Below are 6,569 nucleotides of genomic sequence, written 5' to 3'. Positions count from 1 at the left end.
TGTGGCCTCATAAGCCATGTCTGTCTATAAACTGTTTCCTTTCTGACCTCATTTCTGGGAATATTACACTGTCTGATCTGTTATTCATATTATCTTATTTTGTGCCAGAAGAGTAAGGATGCTGCACTTCCAGAATTGCATTTGAGTCATTTGTGAAATTGCATGTTACAATTTGCTACCATTTCTAATAGGTTTTTAACATTTTCTTTCTCAACTGGTGTTCACATTCATGCCAGTGACCTCTAGGGGCTCGTTTCTTTTCTAGCTTAAGAGAGAATTGCTTCAATTAGAGTTGGATAAAGCCAACTGAAGACAAGAACATATATTCTTCATGTTGTTTGCTTTAAAATGGATAGAAAATTAGAAACTCAAGGTGTGAAGAGATCTGGGTGGGATTTTAGTCCCTTCAAGGAGCATTAGGCAGGACTAAACGTTTACATGCCTGTTTGCAAATGTCAAAGACCAAGGACTGAGACAAAGGAGGGTGACTTATAAGGAGTTGGCTGCACATCTGGCTGCCAGGTGGTTCATTTCAGCTGCAGGTCAGAGTAACCTTGTCCTGTGGCCTGGGTGCCCAGGTATCAGGTTAGGTCTACCTTGCTGCTTATGCCCTTGGTCACCTTACTAAGGGCTCCAGTCAAACATATGTCAATAAAGAATAAAGTTATGTAAATATGCACACAGGTGGTCATGGATAGACAAGAACTTCCCAAAATTTCATTCATCGAGATCTGGGCCCTTCAGGACAAACATGCTCAGTTTACACAACAAATAACAAAAGCATCACGGGTAACAGTGGAGAAAGCAAGAACTTTCTTAGAATTTTCACTCTGCCACATCCATAAGGGTGACTTTACAAAAGAAATGTCATCATTCTGAGCCTCAGTTTCCCCATCTATAAAGCAGGGACAGTCATATAGGGAAGTTATGAGGATTACATGAAATAAAAACGAACCAACCTGTTTGAGCCCACCTACTGTGGTGCCTGGGCTGTAAAGATGCATAAATATTAGGCCCATTTTTATTTCCACAAAATACATGATCCTGAAGAGCTTTACCCAAATTCAACTTTCAAATATCAAATTCTGTTTTATGAATCCTAATTTATGAGCAGCTAAGATAACCTGACATATCACATTAGTAATCTCACCTTTCTCACCACAAAATAAAGGTGTTATTGCAGGTTCCACAAGTCTTTCCCTTTTCTCTTATTAATTCCATAAATTTAGGGTTTCATCTCTAGATTTTATTTAAAACAGACTAATTTATAGCCACATAATATGAAGAATGAGCCTGGTGCTGTTATACTCTAGAGCAGTGGCTCTCAACCTTCCTAATGCCACGACCCTTTAATACAAGTTCCTCATGTTGTGGTGACCCCCAACCATAAAATTATTTTTGTTGCTACTTCATAACTATAATTTTGCTACTGTTATGAATCGTAATGTAAATATCTGATATGCAGGATGTATTTTCATTGTTACAAGTTGAACATAATTAAAGCATAGTGATTAATCACAAAAACAATATGTAATTATATATGTGTTTTCCGATGGTCTTAGGCGACCCCTGTGAAAGGGTCGTTCGACCCCAAAGGGGTCGCGACCCACAGGTTGAGAACCGCTGCTCTAGAGCAGGTAGGAGCATCACAGGACCTAGATCTTCTCAGTTGTCCTCAGGCTCAGAAGAGAGAGAGTGTCAACTCAAAGCCTTGCTATATAGCATTACACTCTTCTAGCCATTTGTTACAGGGTTGTTTTTTAAAAAATATATATTTCTTTATTGATTTCAGAGAGGAAGGGAGAAGGAGCGAGAGATAGAAACATCAATGATGAGAGAGAATCATTGATTGGCTGCCTCCTGCACACCCCCTACTGGGGATCGAGCCCACAACACAGGCATGTGCCTGTGGCCAGAATCGAACCTGGGACCCTTCAGTCCACAGGCTGACGCTCTATCCACTGAGCCAAGCCAGCTAGGGCTGCAGGGTTGTTTTTTAATCCTCACCCAATAATATGTGTGTGTGGTTTTTTAAAAATAGATTTTTCTCTTTTTTTAGAGTGAGGAAGGGAGAAAGATCTTTTTAACAATTATTTAAGATTTTTCTCTTTAAGGTGGAAAGAAGGAAGGAGATATGGGCACTGGGTACCTGGAGAGACACCCAGGAGAGGGAGCAGGGAGGCTGAGATTGGCAAAGATAAGCATCTTGTCCTCTACAGTTCTTCCCAGGGTGGATCTGGTCGGCTAACTCTACTTCCTGTCCAAACTAACTCCTCTGCCTCACGGAGCAGGAAACTCTGCCTTACAACTTGAGAGTCCTGGAGTCCTGGCTTTAATGAAAATCCGAGTGGGGTGGAGTAGAGATTTTTGTTACCTTGTTTATAAAGTGGGTGGCTTGCCCTGACTGGTTTGGCTTAGTGGACTGAAAGGTCCCTCCAGGACATGTACCTTGGTTGCAGGCTCCATCCCCAGTAGGGGGCGTGCAGGCTGCAGGTTCGATCCCCAGTAGGAGGCGTGCAGGAGGCAGCTGATCTATGTTTCTAACTCTATCCCTCTCCCTTCCTCTCTGTAAAAAGTCAATAAAAATATATTTTGGAAAAAAAAAAAGTGGTGGCTCTCCACATTTGGAGCCTGTCTCCACCACCTGTGGACCTCACTCCTAGAAACCGAGAGCTCACTAGAGATGGCTGTGGGACATCTGCTATTTTCCTCTTCATTTTTGCCATCAACAGCTGTGCTAAAGCCAGTTGCTTCTTAGCTATAGTACAGTCCTAGTCTACACATGTGGACGACTGCGGAGTAGGGGAGGAGAGTTTGGGAACCCCGCAGAGGTGGGGGAACTGGAGCTGCCACCAGGGGACGCTCGCCCGGGAGTGAGCTTGACAGAGGCGCAGCCAGAGAAGAGGGGCGCCCCGGCCGAGCAGGCACAGATTACTCGTGGATGCTTCCTTACAGCAGGTGAGTTTGTGGATGTTCCTGGGATCTTTGATCTGGGGTGAAAGGCCTCCCCAGCCAGTCCCTGAGAGCTGAGAACCCACACCTCCCCTCCCGACCTGGCCGAGCGGCTTTGCCTCTCCAGGGGTACGCGGCGGCTCGTGCTGCTGGGCATTGGGCCAGCTCAAAGCCTCTCAGGGTTAACCACTAGGTTCTCAGTCAGACTTCCGCCGTTAATGAGATCCAAGCATCCCGCACCTCTCAGGTCACGTGGGTCAGGGTCTCTAGATCCTCAAAGTGTGGTCCCCAGACCGGCAGCATCCATTTCAGCATCACCCGGAACCTGGTTAGAAATGCACTTTTTCAGGCCCCGCCTCAGACTCCCTAAACCCGGGACAGGGCGAGGGGCGCCATCTGTGCATCGCTACCCCTGCAGGTGACTGCGAGCCTCTTCCCGGGGCGTCCCACGTCGCCCAGGTGCGTGTGGATCCTGAGCTAGGGAGTCTGGGTCCTCCGGAGATCTCCCGGCCACCCGCTCGGCGGTCACGTGGGCTCTTGGATTCCCCTCCGCCCACCTCTCCCGGGTCTTTAAAAGGAGGAGGAGGAGGCTCCTGGTTCAGTGGTTTGTGAGCTTAGCAGCGTCTCCGGCTACTGGACCCTTTGATACCCCACCCCGCTCCTGCCGCGAGAGCCGCCTATGGGAACTTGCTGGGCAGAGAGGAGGCGGCGGGAGCGGGACCCCCCTGGGCTGTGACCGGCTTTCCGAGTTGCGGGGAAGGCTGGCGTTCGCGGTCTGCGCTGCGCGAGGTGCGCTCACTCTGCAGCTGGCGGCTGCCTGCCAGGTGCGGGGAATAGAACGCCTCGGGAAAAGCACGTGTCCGCATTTCAGAGATTGCTAGGCCGGTGAGGTAGGTGCCCCTTCGCTGAAGGTGTGATTTAAATGTCTGATTTTCTGTTTGAAATCCTGCAGTGGGAAACCAGTACTATTGAGAATAAAAGACACCTCCCCTTCCCAATCTAACTGTCTTGAAAACTGGGAACAGAAATTTCATGCTCTGGCTAAAACATTTTCATCCCAGACGTGGGCGAGTTAACTTATTTAATTAGCTTGTGCCTGTAAGCTCTGGGTTGATTGTGCTAATAATACATGTCTGTTTAAAAGAAATCATTCGTCTAATGATTTTCTCGTGGGTTTCCCGACAGCGGTGAAATGTTGACAAAAGGAAAGTTGAACAGGGCTGTTCAGCTGGGGTTCTGTGGGCCTGGGACGATGTACGTGAATCGGCCAGGTGACCGGGGTTTTAAACTGTACTGACTGGCATTCCTTTTGTCTTATGAGAAAGTAGATTGGTTTCTGGGCTGACTGAGGGAGATTAAGTTCTGGGATGTTTTATCTGCTGAAGAGGATCCCAACTGTTGCTTCTTAATCCTTTGTGTTACTATTCCTGCCTAATTCATATTGGAAGTATAAAAGTAAGTCAAGGGAATATTAATTTCTTGAAAAACAGAATTTTGGATTTGAGTGGGTTTCTACTTAGGAAAATAAGTTTGATTCAATTTTATCAGCTTTTTAAGAGGTAACTTTGTGGCACACAACCTTTGGAAGAAGGATTTTGTCTTATTTTGTTAGATTTCTGGTACTTACATGGGCATTCCATTAGGAATTTTCACTTTAGTTATACGTTTCTAAACTCACTGGCTATTCTCCTTTGTGTGTGTGTAAGGATGTTTGTTTAAATAGTGAACATTTGAAAAGAAACATTTGTGCTGAGAGCATTGTAGAAAGTAAATGTGCTATGATTATGAAAAGAATATTGCACACATTTTTTGACTTCTGTTTTTGTTTTTTCCCCTCTAGAAAATCAGTATCTTTCTGCATACATTCTAGAAGAGGGAAAATGTAAGGATCTGTTCATCAATAAGTGGTAAAGCAGAAACCTCAGGATTCCATTTTATGTTAAAGCATTATTTTTGTTGAATTACTGTAAATGCGTACTTTAAAAGCAGCCAGCTTTCCTGTAACATTTAAGATATATAGTCTCTGCAACCAATTAAAAACATATTTAGGACAAATTGCATAGTGGTTTTTAGGAACTTCAATGAATCTAATCACCTTTTACATTTCTCAAAATTCATATACAAATATGGAAAAGGTAAAATTTATAGTAAATTTAACCCCTAAAATACAATTAGCATTTAATAGATATTGATATGTCTGTCCATTTTTAAGAATAAGGCTGCAATTTTCAATAAATGTTTATCCAACAGGTAATGATTCAGAATACATATTGTGATAATTTTAGTTCATGTTCTAAATCATTTTATATATCTATAAATAGATACTAAAATAATTATATAAAATACTGAAGGCTGAATCTGAATCATTTACTGGTAACTTTTGATAATTACCTCTAGAAGCCTTGAGGAATATGCATGCACTTGAATGTTAGACTTCATAATTCAGTGCCTAGCACATTGTTTTAGACATAATAACATTTTTAAAAAGGCAGGTTTATTGCAGTATAATTTATATACAGTAAAATCTAGCCCCTCCAGCTATCCCACTCTATGAATTCTGACAGTTGCATGCAGTCATATAATCACTTCCATCATCAAGACAAGAGAACAGTTCCATCACCTTCATCCTCCAAAAGTTGCCTTTGAGCCTTTGTAACCAACCCTTGCCACCCACCCTGAACCTGGAACTCACTGATGTTCGCTGATTTTATAGTTTTGCACTTAAATATGTTTTCACTTAGAAGTAATAGTCCTCCTTCTCTTTTTTTTTGGGGGGGGGGGAGGAGGGATGAGTCAGGTTGTGGTATTTTGTTTTAATCCTATGTAAATTGAGGCAAAGACAAAACTTTTATAAATAGGAAACTGGAGACTTCGACTAAGTGTTAACTTCATATTGAGCTAATAGATTTAATTCTTTTTTAAAAATATTTTTATTGATTTCAGAGAGGAAGGGAGAGGGAAAGATAGAAACATCAATGATGTAAGAGAATCTGATTGGCTGCCTCCTGCATGCCCCCCACTGGGGATCGAGCCCGCAACCCAGGCATGTGCCCTTGACCAGAATTGAACCTGGGGCCCTCAGGCTGCAGGCTGATGCTCTATCCACTGAGCCAAACTGGTTAGAGCTAGATTGAATTCTTAAAAAGTTTGTATTCCATTGTGGTTAAAGTCTTTGGTTATGGTGTATATCATTAGTTATCCTAAACTAAAATACAAGCCATTTAACATTTACTTATTATTTATGTAATATTAATGTAATGTATTGTTTCTTTATAATTGTGGCATCTAAGAAATACTTTTATTATACTTGAGATTAAATGTTACCTGAAATTAGATACTATCAAATAGTGAAGAGCAACAGAGTGATTGAAAAATGACAATTTGTATATAAAAAGAGGTAATATGCAAATTAGGCCAAGATGCTGTAACGGTCACAACCAGCTCAGGAGAAGGGGCCTGGCTCAGGCCCAGAGCCTGAGAGAACAACAGAAAGGGCAGCCCGCGCCGGCGCCAGAGGGAACAACCCGCAGGGGGCCGGCCCCAAACCCCAGCCCCACGGCTGCGGCTGGGGGCCAGGTTCGATTCTGATCAAGGGCATGTACCTAGGTTGCAGGCTC

This window comes from Myotis lucifugus, unplaced genomic scaffold (genome assembly GCF_000147115.1).
Source record: "Myotis lucifugus unplaced genomic scaffold, Myoluc2.0 scaffold_419, whole genome shotgun sequence".
NCBI classification, from domain to species: domain Eukaryota; kingdom Metazoa; phylum Chordata; class Mammalia; order Chiroptera; family Vespertilionidae; genus Myotis; species Myotis lucifugus.
This window is presented reverse-complemented; position numbering follows the sequence as displayed.